We start from the raw sequence: 16796 nt of genomic DNA, 5'->3' as shown, positions 1-16796 counted from the left end.
GAACTCGCCGCTCCGGCTCCCGGCCCCTCGCCGTGATCGCACCTACCTGGCGGGGCCGCTGATGCCGACGGCTTGACCCAGGCGCAGCCACAGCGGCTCGCCGGGCACTGCCCCTCTCCCCGGGGCCGCCCGCGGCCTGTCCCGCGTGGGGCCGCCCCGGGACTTGGGTGGGGGTGTGTGTGCGCTTTATAAAAAATTTTTTGAGTGTTTTTTTCGCGCATGGGGGGCGGCGAAGAGGGAGGACGAGGCGCCGTTTGCATTTGCAAAAGCAAAGCTTGAAAGCGGGTGGCTGCGGCGCTCCCGCGCGTGGGGCCCCCACCGCCGGCCCCGCTGGGCCTGGCGGCCGCCGCGCAGCCTCCTCCCGCGCGGAAAGGACCCCTCGAAAAGCCGCAGATTTGGGGCCAGATCCGTGGCGCCGGTGCGGCCCGGCTTCCCTCTCCCCGGCCGGGGGTTCAGCACTGCGGGCCGTGGTTAACTAGCGCGCCGGGGGCGAGCGGTTTTTACAAGGGATTTTCCCCGGTGTCAGGGAAAAGGGCTTTCTAGCCCTGTGATCCGGGGAGGGATTAGGCTGCAGTTGGCTTTGAGGTCAAAGAAACCTGAGCAAAACGGTGGCACGGGGAGTCCTGGGCAATGGGACCCACTTTACCCCGTCTGCACTGCCCTTTTTTACCCGTGTCGAGGGGGCCACCCCGTGTCTCTCTCGCAGGGACACTTGACGCAAGCTTGGGGACGGCATTTGCAGTCGGTGATAAATTAAGTATTATTAAACCTGCTGCTGTATTTTTCTTCTTATGGACGCGTGCCGCGGCCAGGACTTTCGAGAGCGAGCAAGACACAACAAATTAATCCATCAAAGCAACTGCCGGAAAGAAATTCCAGCATTTCGGGGAAATTCTCCAAATAAAAAAACAACCTCCGCCCGCCGCGAAACTGGACTCAAAGGTAAAAAACTTCCCCGGGAAAAAGATCAGATACACGGGGAAAAGTAGCAGCGTTTCAAGGCACGTTTCCTGCTGGGTCCGGTGCAGCATGCTTCGCGATCGCTGACCCCGAGGAGGAAATTTTATGGGACACTTCTGAATCTCGCAAATAACGGTAGGAAAAACCAACTGCGTCTCAAAGGAAGGCGACAGGGGAACGCATTACGTTTCTAACAAATTATAGCAGTTTGGAGAAAGGGCAGGTTTGTGAATCTTCGAAACAGAATCCCGAAAGAAAGAAAGAAAGAAAGAAAGAGAGAAAGAAAAAGAAGAAAAACTTCACTGCTGCAACGGTGGCCCAAAGCATCGAGGTGAATTCGCAATATTCAACCCAGTCAGCGCCGGCAAACCCCGAGGTGGCTACAGGGTCCTTCGGGGAAGGGTTTCCCTCGGTCCATTTTAATAGGAAACTCAGGGCAAGGGACGAAACTAAATGAGGATATTAAATAAACCCATTTATGGTGTAAAAATTCCAATCACATTTTCCAAACGCGCGTTATTATTTAACAGCAAACAGGCAGGGCAGAAAAAGCCCGGCTATTTAACATCTTTTTCTTTCTTTCTTTCTTTCTTTCTCCTCCCCCCCCCCCCCACCCCCCGGTTCGAGGGGAAAACTCTCGGCCGTTTGGAAGGTAAAGGGACGGCATTTTTTTTCTTGTTTTTTTCTAGTTTTCTTTTTTTTTTCCTGAGTGAAATGTATTACAGAGGGATCTTCTATTTTTAACTTCAAAAATCATTAAAAAACAGATTTAAAATTAAAAAAGAGCAAAGGGAGCGTGAGGGGAAATTTTGAGCCGCTCCTTTGCTCCGAGTCGTTCATGGCCGCGCCGAGCCGAGCGGGCCGGGACGTGCGCGCCCCGCGGAGCGGCGATCTCCCCCGTCGGCGCTCGGGACACGCTTGAGGGGCTTATCTTGCGCCGCGGCGCGGAGAGGAGGCGTCGGGGAAAGTACCCACGAACGGACGGGCAGCCCCGGGGAGCCCGGCAGGCAGTGGCCAGCGCTTGCAGCCTCCCCCCACCCCAACTTCAGAGGGACCCGACAAAGCACCTTGCTTCTTGGCACAGATATTTTTGCAGGGCCCTGGTTTTCGCATTTCACATTCAGGCAGTTTTCACATATTTCTGCATCTCAGGGAAGCAGTCACATACATTTGTATAACGCAGGCAGTGCTTAACGCACCTAAGCTGGGAGAAACAGCCTTCTGGAGCCAGGCGCGGGGCAAGCTCTTCACTTTTGCCTGATGTGTTTAGCTGACATATTACCAGTGAGAAATATCACCAAATTCCTGAGGAAAGAAGGTATCATCAGGTATTTTAACATTCACAGCATTTAATGTCAGCCTTAGCACGAGCTCGAGAACTAGAACGGCTTATCCCCGGAGAAATCCTTCTTATTTTTACCCATAACTGCTCTTCCCAAGTATGTGTGTATACATGCACACACACAGAGACTCATATACAAATCCTATAAATGCTAATAAAACAGATTCCTCGGGATTTGTTTAACTTTCCCTGGCACCATGATCTTATATTGATATTCAATGGGGTTACTAGTGTGCATGAGGATTACTGGTTAAGTACGGGCTGCAGGATCAACCTTCTCGGGTGCCACTTGAACATGTCCTTACAAATAAGTAAGGTAGTCAACACAAGTATTGACAATACGATTACTTTGTGCTGAATACTTGGAAGGAAAAAAGGAAGTTAAATCGCGATACTAAAATTATGAAACATTGAGGCCTCTGGGTGCAGGGGACAGTTTTCTGCTCTTTTACTTGAAGCTGTATAAGCTGTATTCCTGCAATTGTCCAACCTTTGCCGGCCATGTGGGACAACATTGGGCAATGGGATAGACATTTATTTCTACTGTGCATAAACTGGAAATATCCAGCTGGAGTGCAGATTCCATTTCTAATCAGAGTGGAGAAAAGGAAAAGTCAATGCCCTTTCTCATTACACAGATAGCACTTTTTAAAGTTTGTTAAAGCTGCTTCAGCTAACTGTTCAGAAAATAACTACTGTTTAAAAATGAAATAAGTAAGGGGATGCTTTTTTTCCTTAGAACTAATCAATTTATGTTTCTGCACATAATGTACATAATGTATGGCTTCTGTACACAACATGCGGTGATAATATAGGCATTCAACACTACGAGAGCTGTCAGAGTTGAGGGACTAATTCAAATGGATGACATTTGCAAAAAAATCCCTCTAAGTTAAAAACACTGAATGCTCATGTTTGGGTCAGGTTTTCAATTCTGATTTAATAAGGAGAATAAAGCTATTTTTTCCAAGTAGACCTGAAACTTGATGAATTTTCTGAAAGCATATCCATAAAACTCAGATAACTGATATTAACTATCATATACAAACATTAATGACCGAACATTTGTTTCTGTTAATATAAACTGCAAATCATATTTCTTTTAACTACAGTAGATAGTTTTAAAGGTGAAGGCCGTCCTTGCAAACAGGAGAGGGAATATATCAATCACAGAGAGGAAGCTTTTAGGTTGAAGAAACAGGAAAATCTTAACAAGAAAAGAACACAGTGGAGCATTTCTGCTCTATTTGTCTGAAATCCTTTGAACACTAGGAAAGTCAATGTAAGTATTTTTATTTATATTTTAAAGTTATGTTCAGTGACTCAAAGTAGTTTCCTCAATGGCCTTCAGCTTGTATGAATGCTGTGACTAATCTGGTGGAGATGAGTAATGGATCTGTGAGGAAAAGAGGAATTCTGATGCAAAAATATCTCTCTCTTTTTTGTTGGCATTTTATGCTGCTTGGCATTCAATATATTATATAATGGTTGGCAGAAGAACTTTGGTAATGTTTTATGGTAACGTTTATAAATAGTTTAGTCATGATTTAGAAATGATGAATGGAAAATGCTATTTATACATAATTATAACATGTTTTACTATATTGTAAGCACATTCATAAACAAATATATGTGCTCTCATTTATTATTTTACTTTCACAGTTTGATGTGATATCCTGGTTCAGTATTTTTGCATTTGTCTATTGAACTCTTTCTAACGCATCCAATAGCTTACTTTTAAATAGGTATTTTACCATTTATGGGCACAAAAATTTCAATCAAGATTAATCTGTTCACATGGGACTGGAACAGTACTACAAAGGTATGGGGATGAAGGGGAGAAATAAAAGTTTTAGTGAAGGCTGCCTTCACAGATGTAAGACCTCAGCCCTGCATGTGTGCCAGCCAGCTCTCAAAGCCACAAGAAACCTTATTACATTAATCAAGTAGTCTTTTGGTTTGGGCTAACATTTCTGATGAACATGCAAGCATATATCATCTTTGCTTGCCTTTTCCAGCGTGATGTGACCTGGATCCTACATGTCCCTCCAGGCAGCTGGGCACCTCGTCTAACATCCGTTCTTTTTTCTCCTGCTCCTGGATTCATGTGCAGACAAAGAGCTCCATTAGCTTAACACAGCTTAAAATACTGACAGCAGTGTGACCTCCGACTCGCACCTACAGGGCCCTGCCGATGGTGCGAGGAGGAGACTGGCTCCTTGCTAGTGTGGCTGAGCTGATGAGGAAGGTCTGGCATGGGGAGGGGAAAAGAAAGGATTCACAAGCGCGGTGGTTGGGGAACTGGTGTTGTGGCCTCTGTGGATGTGATCCCCTTTGGGCCAGAAGGCAGAGAAGTGCCTATTTTGAGGCAGGCTGCAAGTCTCCTGAATGTCATCCTTGCAAAGAAGAGGCTTTGCAAGTGTGTGAGGAACCTGTGCAATCTGGCTTAACCAAAGGCAGAATGCAAACTGTTTGCTGCAAACATTTTGTTATATTTCTAGCTCATTTGCTATGTTCCTACTCATGCCTTTCTGCTATGAAAACAGCTGATTGTTTTCTTCTGGTCACCATGAGCTTCCCCTGCAGCAGCAAGATTGAGTAGTTATGCCATTTGGACAGTAGCAGCCAAAATACAATTACATTTAACACTGAAACATTTCAAAAATGTCCTGCATGGGCACGCAAAGCATTTACTTGTAACCAGTACCTCATTACTCAACAAATTCACACAACAGATTTTGTATTGGAATTGCCTGTCAGTCAACAAACGTATCTGAAAGTATAGCTACCCTTGGTATGGGAACTTACTGTTATTTCTTGTTATTGCTTCCAGTTCTGGCTATAACTTAGCATGCCTTTTTTTCCTTCGTCAGAGTTCAGATTATCATGGTTGCCATGCTTTTATTATGGGAGCTGGGAATATGTTCACTCGTAACTGAACAAAGATGACCTAAAGTCAGTCTCTGCTAACATCAAGAAGATACTCGGAAGATACTACTCTTTAAAATGATTTGTTTCACTTTTAGATACTGATCCTGACATTTGATCTCTGAGACCCATCAATACCAAAGAATTAGACACATCGGTCTCTGGATGCTGTTTGAACATGCTCTAAGTTTTGTAGTTCAAGGTCAGATCCAGAAAGGGACGCAGGAAGAATGTAGATGCTGACATCTAGAATGGGAATGCTGACCACTTCCACTCAGTTGCTGACTAATTTGGGAGATATCTGAAGCCCAGTTTTCATCACCTCAGCTCCCCAAGCACACAACCAGTCGCACCTCAGCCTTAGCAGGGCAGAGCTGCTGTGGTACCTATAGCAGATGTAGGATGCAAATGTTTCTCTGCTTCTCTCCCTTTGACTATAAAAATCGATCAATCACTTAGGATGCTGAGGACCTGGGTGCAATTCTCTCCCTTGGCCAAAGGGATTCAAACCCAGGCCTCTGGCCTGTGGTCTAGGTATCAGACCTCTGTCCATTTTAGCATGTATGGAGTGCATGGAGTACTAAAACTCTTATTGAATTTACTTCACTGTTAACAGAGAAATTAAGATTTACTGAGAAAGAGAGGAGAAGGGAAGAATGCAATTCTGTGCTCATGTAGTCAAGGCACTCTGCAGGCAAGGGAAGATCTAGCTTTTGATGACTGTGTGTGGTTTCTTTCTTTTTCCTCTCCTCTCCTCTCCTCTCCTCTCCTCTCCTCTCCTCTCCTCTCCTCTCCTCTCCTCTCCTCTCCTCTCCTCTCCTCTCCTCTCCTCTCCTCTTCTCTCCTCTCCTTTCCTCTCCTTTCCTTTCCTCTCCTTTCCTCTCCTTTCCTTTCCTTTCCTTTCCTTTCCTTTCCTTTCCTTTCCTTTCCTTTCCTTTCCTTTCCTTTCCTTTCCTTTCCTTTCCTTTCCTTTCCTTTCCTTTCCTTTCCTTTCCTTTCCTTTCCTTTCCTTTCCTTTCCTTTCCTTTCCTTTCCTTTCCTTTCCTTTTTTAAACTGATTTCTTTTGCTCTTCCTCTTAAAATCCTAACCCAAATAAACAAAGCGAATAACAAACACAACCAAATCTAAAAAAGGAAAAGGCTAGAAGAAAATTCCGATCTCGAAACCCCGTGACGAGGAAGGCGTCTAGGTCTGAGGTAGGAACAAGGACATAAGAATCAGCTCACTCCCTCAGTGTCTCCTTTACAGATGACTTACTGAGTTTTTAAATGAATTCTCTTTAAGAGAACCCAATCACACAGCAGTTTAGGTAGCTAACAGTGAGTTTGGAAATTACATTAGGACTGGATTACTTAAGAGGAGCTGCAGTGTTTAGCTTTACGGCTCCAAAGTAATTTTTTGGATATTTATCTAAAAAAGCAAGAGAAATCCATATTCAGGTTGCTATAGAGCAATATATGAAATTACTACATTGTTTTCTGCTGTTACACAGTGGGAGTTTCAGAACATTGTAATGTGCCCTGAGGTTATCTGTTCTCATATAACCATACAACCAGCCTCAATGAAATGAGATTTGTGGGCAGAGTGGCTTAAGTCTCCCAAAAGTGTGCCACCATGCTGCAACGAAAGAAGAAATAATTAAAAACTTCATAGAATTTTCTTTCTTTGCCACAAATACAATTTATTTCTACTCTAGGAGAAGCAGAAGAAAAAAAAAGAAAAAGAAATTCCCTTCATCTGGAGAAACTCAGACATACTATTGTCTCCAAGCACTTCTTTAATCACTTGAATGGTTTCAGTAGCTCTTTTATCTGTTCAGTCCCTATTACCCAATACAAACATAAAATTCTAAATGTGTTTTTCTCTTCTTTCCTCCCTTTTGAACTCAAAGCCTTTTTTCCCCCATTTTTTTTTCAAGCTTTCTCTGTTCCAGGATTTCTCCAGCACTGGAGACCTGCAATTAGCATATCTTGGGAAACCTTACTGCAGTGGGGATTTGGAGACAACTGTTTACCCTGAATAGATTGCAAGTATCGGACAGTGCAAATATTCACAGTGGGATTGATTACACCAATGTCTTTTGCCCTCTGAACATGTGCAATGTGAACTAGATGATCATTCGAAAACCAGAGAGGGTCCTAGGCTGAGCTGAGCATTTGTACAATTAATTCAAGATAAATATTCTCCCAATTGTCTACCAAGTGCTTGAGTAACTATTAAAGACCCATTGCTGAAGAAGTCTGAACGCTAATTCCAAAAACATGTGGGATCGCAGGCAGGTCAGTAGAACAGACTTTAAACTGAGACATATTAAAGCAGAGTGAGAGGAAATAGGAGCATGAAGAACGCAGAGATTATTATTTATCATGAATGCCTGAGAGAATCAGCTAGAGAAATGAAACGAATTCAGAGGCAGATAAAGCTGTCAGATAAATCTTAGACAAATCTAAGATGCGAGAACAGCATGATTGGAGAAATAAAATAGATGTGGTGATGATAGCTGCTAGAAGAAGAGTGAAGCTCTGCAGAAGCTCAAATCCATTTTCAATAAGATGTTTTATCTTTGGAGATTACTCAAATAGAAACTACAACTCCTCTGAGATTTGCCTCAAAACCCGTAAAAATGCATAGGTCTGATGCTGCAAACAGGGTTCCTGTGAAGAGGCTAAACTCCTCATGAATCAACATCATGGCCTTGAGCAGAAACATGGTTTTCAGTCAGCAAAGCTTTTTCAGATGATGTAATGTTTGTAACTTGATATCCTACTACATAATACTGGTGAGGACAGAGATGTTGTGGAACCAGGCCATACTGTAAGGGTCTTTGCTTCCTCCTGAGCTTTTAGTTAAATGGTTTAACGATTTCTTAGCTTCAGCACCTAGGACATGTGACTTGTCTCAAGCGTCCAATGTTTACTATTTAATGAGCTCAGATTTGATGCTAATACAGAAAGGACCATCTTAACCATGCCCACCTCTATTCTGGTCCACCACAGATGTACACTTTGTTTCAATGTCCTCTTTTTGTTGCAAATAAAATGAAGAAAACCTTTAGACTGGCTGTGCATGCATGTCTATACCAACGAGCACTTAATGCAGGGGCATTTGAAAACTTGATTTTAACAATAAGGCAAGTTAAGCAAGGAGTTTCAGCTCTTAACTCTGAATTTCCTGGGGTTTGACAGATTAAGTTGAACCCTTAAGGCCATTTTACTCTAGGCATTTCTGTGCAAGCATGTGATTTATGTCCTCCTTTTATTGAATGAACCTTTGTCTCAGGACTATTTGATTTAGTCTACTAATGGCTCTCAGCTGATTTTCTTTTAGTATCTGTAAATTTTTGCACACAAAGCTAGACAAATGCGGTGCAGGCTTAACTGTGTAGATCAAGGAAAAAAGCAAGAGAACTACGAGAACAAGATTTTAACTGTTGATCCAAAACAGCTCTACATGTAAACAAAGGGTCCTTGGTGTTTACTGTATGCTATCTGTCTACATACAAGCATTACTGTTTTCCCAGGCATAGCAACTGGCTGGAGGTTCTCACTGGTAGCTGTTATTAGTAGCAATGACACATTAATTGAACTTCACTGTTTCCAGGTGTGTGGCACACTCCAGGGTCACCCAGTGCACTACAGTTTCATGTGTATTCAATTACTGTAGCGTTATGAAGGAATGCAACATGTCATACATTAAAATGTCAATTACCACTTTTTTATGGGATAGTGGCTAAAACAAGCCAATCAGCTTTGTGAACCTGGATTTTGCCTACTTAACTGCTGTAAGCATCTAACTAAGCAACCTTTTATCCTCTCCCTCACCTGGAGAGGAGGTCTCTGGTCTGGTCTAAAGCCCTTCAGGTTATGGTCACAAATTTTGGGGTATTTTCAGGGACATTAAACATCTGACATTCTGCTCTCTACCCCAGCCAGTGGTAGCATCTTTGCTAGAGTAGATCCTGTTGAGCTTCATGGGAATTTCCAGCAATTTTTATAGTGTAAATATTCACCCCACAGATATCCTAGGAAATGTCCTCCTCTAAAGAAAAATGCCTTCTTGTATTAAGGTATTTGTTCTTCCCATGAAAATCTCTCTCTTGCTACCCCTTTTAACATGTTGTTACTGGGAAACCGTTTAAAATCCAACCCTTTGGACTAGAGGGAAAGTAGAATCTTTAAAAACAATTTTTAACTAAAAGAGATATCTTTCTTTAAAAATATTCTTGCAATGTTTATGTTTGGATAGCTGAGGTATAGTGTCATATCTCTCCATGCATAACTGTGTTCTGTGAAGCTTCATTAGTCATGGTCTTCTCTGGTATAATATTTTTAAAGATCTCTTTCAAAAACATTTGTTGGGTGTGAAGGTGAGTTTAAGGAGTAAATGACTTTAACAAGTGAATGATTACCAAGCTGCCTGGGCCATGGTGATCTGTATATTTACCAGCAACATTTTTTGTTAGTTAGCTTAAGCTTTATATTAGTAAGATTTGTACATATATCCTCATAAGCATTAGGACAAGTAAATATTACTGAATGAAGATAAAGACTCATTTTAGAATTTCACCTATGGAGCTTTTAGTACCTTGCTATATTTGGCTTTTATTTTAAGAAAGTGAAACTAGATTCATATTTTCAAGGAGCCTCCTTGAAGTCAGTGAAGCCTCCCCGCAGATCTTCCAGAGCTCGGAAACTGGCAGGGAGAAAAGCTTCCCCAGGGCTAGTAAAGACACTGGACGTCAGTAACAATCCAAAGAAACATTTTAACTGTTCCTAACCAGATCTTCTAACAGCTAATGTAAACTGTGAATAAAAAGAGTGAACCTTTTAAATGAAAGCCTGTGAATGGGGGCAAATAATGCAGTCTAGCATAGTCCTGCACCCATGCATGATACATTTTGTATGCCATTAAATTTCCACGGCTTATGTTTCCTACAGCTACAGGAGATTTTAGTTGTGGTTTTGAAAGTCATTATTATGAAAAAAAATCAGGCTGGGATCACAAACCTCATTCTAGGAATAATAACGGAATCTAAGTGCCCTACTTTCCCCATTTCTCAGCTGGGAATGCTCTGTGAGAAAGCATGGTCCCAGGGAGGTTCAGGCTTGCCAGAGTGAAGGCTTATGGTATCCGACTGCATGGTGTAGAGTTCAACCCGGGAATAAGGCACAATTTTTACAACAGAAGGTGACAAACTTTCCACAACTTGAGGCCTTTATAATTAACTTGGGTGTGTGGATACATACCATCTTGACTTAAAGGCCCCAAGTTTTACTTCCAGCTCTTTAAATGTCATTTCACACCCATTAAACTAAGCACATGAGTCACAAGAGGGACATTTGGTGGCCTAGATCCTGCAGAAGGTGAGAAGACACAGTCACAAAGATTCCTTCCTGTCTTAAAACCTACAATATTGTCCCAGATCATGCAGGAAGATGACTGCACTCGTTTCCCAGACCCATCTCTTAACTGCAACCACATACAATACCCAGTTGCCTGTTGAGGGAAAACATACATATAGTTAAATAAATACATCCTGCCAATTTAAAGCTAAAATAAAATTAGAAACAAACTAAAACACACTAACAGTTCTTTAAGATCCCTAGCATCAGAAACAGATTTATTTTCATGGATTCTTTGAAAAAATGCAGTCACTTGAGGAATTGCATTAATCCCTGCTGTTGTGAGCATCCTCTTTAAAGTTATAAGGATACACATTTACGAAGTAAAAAGATACCTCTCTACACACACACAAACACAAACAAATACTTATGAGGGACCTCTGGAGATCATCTAGTTCAACCCCTCCTGATAAAGCAGGGGCACTTAAAGCACACTGGACAGGATCGTGTCCAGGTGGATTTTGAATATCTCCAGCAAAGGAGACTCTACTACCACTCTGGGCAACCTGTTCCATTTTCCACTCATCATTCTGGTTGTCGGCTTTCAATTTTTATTAGGATAAAATTTGAATCCCTATAGAAGGAGATTTGTTTTGCTGCCCAAACTACATTAAATGATCAGAGTGATCACCCAACATTTAAAAATTAAAGAGCAAAATGTGGACTGTGATCATGTCTCTTTTATAAATACGTACTATAAAAAAACAGAAAGTATACTTTATTTTAAAAGTTAGTACACAAGAAGATATTGTTTTAAATAGACATTCAAAGGAGCTGCCTTCAAAGATCAAAACTTAAAATGAAGAATAATACCGATAACTTGAATAGTCTCATCAAAAGGAGGATAGTTTTGCAGCAGCCTTTGACTTTGCGTAGTTGTGGGAAATTCTTTGATGCAGTTATTTATTAGTGGCAAAGACGTATAATATGACACAATACTTTGTCCCAGGGGTAGCAGGAGATAGATCAGCCTCTGGAAAAGTGTTCGTACTCTCTACCTGTAGGTGTTTAACACAGAGAGCTAAGGTAGGAGTTGAGTCCCCTGAATGATCAGTGAGGAGTGATAAGTTTGATTCCTCAGAGTACCTACTTCAGGATTTTCCCTAAGCCTCTACCTTAGGTACTCTAAAATACGTGCCTGTTACAGGATACTTTCTCTCCCCTCCGTGAAATATCCCCATATCATTTCACAGAGCTTAGCAGAGAAGTTTTTCAGCTCCATTAAATACCAGTCCTGTCCCTGTGTTTTGGGAAGAAGGTCACCCATCCATTGAGAGCTGGGCACAGCCAACTCAGACAAGGAACGGGAAGGTCTGTTGTACTCTGTTGCCTCAGCGAAGGCAGAATATGTCTAATTTCAAGTGGACTCTCTGACTGCTAGGACTGTTGACATGATTAAAATTAAGCACAGGTTTCAGTCCCTTCCTGAATCAAAGTTTAAACGAGATTCGAAATGGTTGCTTGACTTTACATCACATTAACATTAGCAATTTCCTGGCTATTGTTTTTCTTCCCCCACAGTGACGACTTTTCCAAAAGCGATCCCTCCTCTGACTGTAAGAGTAAATGAAAATCAGGCCCATTAAATTTACTGTCTGTAAAACACTAATGCCTAACAAACAGTATCTTTACATTTAGATGGCATTTTTATCCTGAGGAATCCGAAATCACTCTATAAACCCTGACCTTGATCCTACAGTTGCTTACATACGTGAGCGACTTTATATTGCATATCAAACAGGATTATGTGAAACTGTAAAATTACTCATACGCTTAAGTATTTGCATATCGAAGACCTCACTACATAAGCGCCACTCTGGACAAATGTTATTAGGGTTGCAGTTTATGCATAAACAATTAATATGCTCCAATGAAGATTCATTCGGGTTTCAAAAATGCAGTTTACCATATGCCAAATAATGTTTCTGGTCTGCATCCTCACAGCTGTTGCCTTCCTGCTTTTAAAGGAATGCAAATAATTCCAGAATTTATTGGCAACTGTTACAAGAAAAGTGTTAATGAAAATCAGCACTGCAAGTCGCATAAACTAGGCATCACTTAGCGTTTTTCACATTATATTCTCAAATACAGTACATGCCAGATTAAAATTCACTAAGCATGTGATGACATCTGGCTATTTGGCCAGATTTCATAGTCCTATTATGTTGACTAATCTGATGAAAAGGTAAGTTGACCGAGTCCGTAACAATATCGTTCATAACCATAACTCATACAAATTCTCACTGACTGCAAACTCCACTTAACGTCCACACAAGGCACTCAGCTTTAGAAAGAAGCTTCTCTCAGAGTGTCCTAAAGTTTTTTCTTTCAAATTTAGCTGCTTTCTTCACTCTCTCCTCTGCTTCTCTTGCTCTAGTCTCCTATATCACCTTCTTTTGAGTTACATTTTATAAGAGGACAATATTGGAAAAAAAAATCTCTTGAATCAGAAGGCTCAATCTTTTTTTATTGCCGGCACAAACATCAGGCAGCCCCTTCATGGACCGACCAAACTGCAGCTTAAATGCAGTCAGGTTACTTTTTAGCCTGTTTGCAGTCCCCCAGTCCTAGTGCCAGTCTGTCACCTTCCAGGCACAAAGTGGCAACATATTTATGGGAGACATAATGGGTTTTATATGCTAGTCCCAGAAAGAACTATCTTGGAGCCTTGAATAATTTTTAAAGTAGTATTTTTCCATACTCTGTGTTTAGGGTCCTCTCAATTCAGCAAGGTATCACGAAATTATAGCCAGGTATTAAATGCACTGAACATGCTGTGAAACAGTTGCTCACCTACTCAACAGAAGTGTTTTGACCAAGGTCAACTGGATTATTTTAAAGAAAGATTTAAAGGACAAATTCTTCTCTCTTATTTCTTGCTTGATGCTTTGGAAGAAATCCTACCTCTGCTAGGGTCTGCAAGAGATTTGCTCTTTTACCCTTGTGGGACAACATTTCTCTTAGTGGGAAAGATTCTGAGATTTGCAGCCTTCCTTGAAAAATAAATACCCTTTCGTCCCCCTTCACTGTGTCTCTCAGGTTTTATTCAGTTCCATATATAACCAAAACAATGCAGCAAAGACAGAAAATCTTCTATATCATATGTTGGTCTTGGAAACTCAGTGGAAGAGAATTTGGTCATTAGTTCCCTTATATAACTTAGGATGTAATGAACAGCAGGGACACAGTCATACCATCACTTTAATAAACATTGCTGTTTAGAAATCTATTTTCATCCAGGACAAAATATTTGACACAATTCTATTTCATCTATTTGTCTGTGTAGAACAAAATAGATTTGCCAAAATCATCTGGTTAAAGTGTCTTCTTCATTGTCTTTATATTACCTATTATTTCATGTACTGCAAAAATACGCTTATATATTTGAAGGGCTCTGTCTGTATTCAGAAGTGATACACATGTTAGTTGCTGATTATTCTACTCAAGCACTTCTCATTATTCTATTTAAGTACTGATCACTCATCATGGCCCAAAGATAAGATAAAAATCAGCTTTATTTCTTATTCTGAGAATAGCTGACATTAGGATCAATAAATCCTGACAGAAGCTATTAACATTTTAATGAGTTACTCAATAATATTCTAAAGATGTGCTGGCAAGTCAAGCCTCCTCTGATTAAGGACAAATTTCTTAGACTACTGTAAATATATATTTCAAGGTCCAGAATGTAAAGCTGTCACTTGTCAATCAAGAAAAAAGAGCAAAAGTCAAGAATAAAGAAGCTAAGGAAGGAACTGCCTGCATGATTATAATCATTACTGTACATGATGTAACTTTTTAAGATGCCATTTATCTTAAACAAACAGAGCTCGATATTAGTCACGGGGTTGCATGGATGGTTGTCATATAATTGAAGAAGTGTCCACGACTTCCTCCTGCAATGTACAGAAATTCAATCATGTAAGGAAGAGTTGGACACGTCTATACACGATTGCATGGAACAGCAAATACGGGCAGCGAGCCAGGCGAATGCGAAAGCAAGTGTCTGTGCAAGCTTTGCTGAGCCTTAAGGAAAAGACCGATCAGAGTGACACAAGGGGCCAATAGGGCGAAATATACTTGTCTAAGGGTGAATTTCACCTCCCCTAAGTCCAGGTGGTTTAATTGCACTGGAATGGATCGGGATTTGACCTGAAGGAGAGATGTTACCTGACCTAGAGTGCAATATGGCATGGCATTGCAATAAATCTGTAGACAGGGCCATGTTATTCAACATAATGCCAATAGGCTACAGGAAAATTATGGTAGCCTTCCTGTGCTTACCTAATACTGACTTCAATGCAACATCTTAATAAATTAATATGAATTTTAGAACACAAACTCAGACGTGACTTTTTTAGTGGAGGCAGTCCAATATAATCAAAATATCTCAATAAAGCTGGCATAGCAAAGGATCATAGCTGTAATGGTGACCATCAAGACATAAATGAGAGAAAACTGAGTAAGTCATATAAAACTGCATTAACAAGACTTACCTGTAAGTATGAGCATATGGAAACATGAATCATGAAACCAGCCAAAAAGAAAGTCATGTAATTAATTAGATAAGCTCCTCCATAGACTTGTCTTACTCACAGTGAAAGCACTCATTGATTTCAATAGGATTAATTACCCACGTAGGAGGTATTTCTCTGAACATTAGAAGAAGCTTTCATCATTAAAATAGAAAAGAAAAAGGCTGTAAATACAGAAGAGGCGGCAAGATGCTTCCAAATATTTTGTGCAGTTGACACAAACCCCTAGTTTTGAAGATTGCTCAAGACGTAACATCTGAGTCACCAGCCCCTAATGTGAGAAATACACAGTTGTATTTGAGATGGGCAAAACCCAAGACCTTCTTTTCTTCTTTCCACACCAGCAGAGGCAATCTTAAACATGGAATTGAAGCTCTGATGTTAGATGCCCAGAATACTCACAGTTCCTAAAAAATCAGTTTAGAGCAAGACTCAGAATTATCTCATCTAGCATGGAGCTTTTCAATGAAGTTTTATAATGAAGAAAATCCCCCCTCCATGAAATAGAACAAAGAAAAGGGAAGAAAAATGAAAAGAGCAACCCAAAATTTAAATATGATTCCAATTCTCCGTTAGCTTTTCTCTTTTATAGCTGTTGGTACTTATGAGTTATAAACCCTACTGTATCCAAATGCTGTGCTCTTTCATCTCTTGATAACTTCTTATAGCTGCCTTGACTTCTCAAGGCAGTCATACAACGATTGAGTAAATAGAACTATGTTACACCAGAAGTATTCCAGATTTCTTCTCTTCATGTTTTCTATATATTATATATAATGTGTATGTATGTGCGCATGTGCATAAACAAAACAGAAAAGATTCCAAGACTTCAGGAGCAGAATGCATAACGTTGGTATTCATAAAAATATTCAACAACTGAGGCTTTGTTGCAATCAAGTTGCTGTTGGCACTCACTAATAGACATGGCATTTATTTACCTCTCTGATGGCCTCAGTGCCTCATGACATAAAACAGAATTTAGCAAGGCTAATCCTTTAAAACAAAATCCTTAGAGGAGACATGAATGCTGCGAAGTATATTGGACAGGTGGCAGAGGGACGGATCTCACTCAGCTCATTGATATTCTCTTATTTTTCCTTTATTTTTTGTAGGATTGGCCAGGCATTCATTGTGAATAAATACCAACAATCAGGACTAACATCAAGTATGGCTATATATTTTTTTTTAATTTCTGTTTTGACAGAGATGATTATCTTGTTGTCTGTCCATGAATAAAGTTGAAGATTTGCTTGGTGAAAGAGAAGAACAAATTATGAAGATAACAAATTGTGAAGAATGCTTACTATTTTTTCTTTTCTTTCTTTCTTTTTTTTTTTTTTAATGAAGTTCTTTCCCTAAATGGGATCCTCCATATCATCCAAAGGCGAGGACTCAGGCCATGATCATGTAAAGATGGGGCAATATATACTTCTTCCTCATGCCATGTTTTAGGTGCATAGTATCTGAAAAAAACCTTGCTTTGCAAATGGCCAGAGCTGCTGACACCAAAATCCTTTTCGGGACCCTCTTGTTTGCTGTGTTTCCCTGAGAGGCTTGATCCAGTCAATATCCAGCGGGCTGCCTTCCTCCTCCCCAGGGTGAGCACTACACCAAATGCAACAGCAAGG

Source organism: Rhea pennata, chromosome 1, assembly GCF_028389875.1.
Source record: "Rhea pennata isolate bPtePen1 chromosome 1, bPtePen1.pri, whole genome shotgun sequence".
Taxonomy (NCBI): domain Eukaryota; kingdom Metazoa; phylum Chordata; class Aves; order Rheiformes; family Rheidae; genus Rhea; species Rhea pennata.
Note: the sequence above shows the minus strand (reverse complement) of the source record.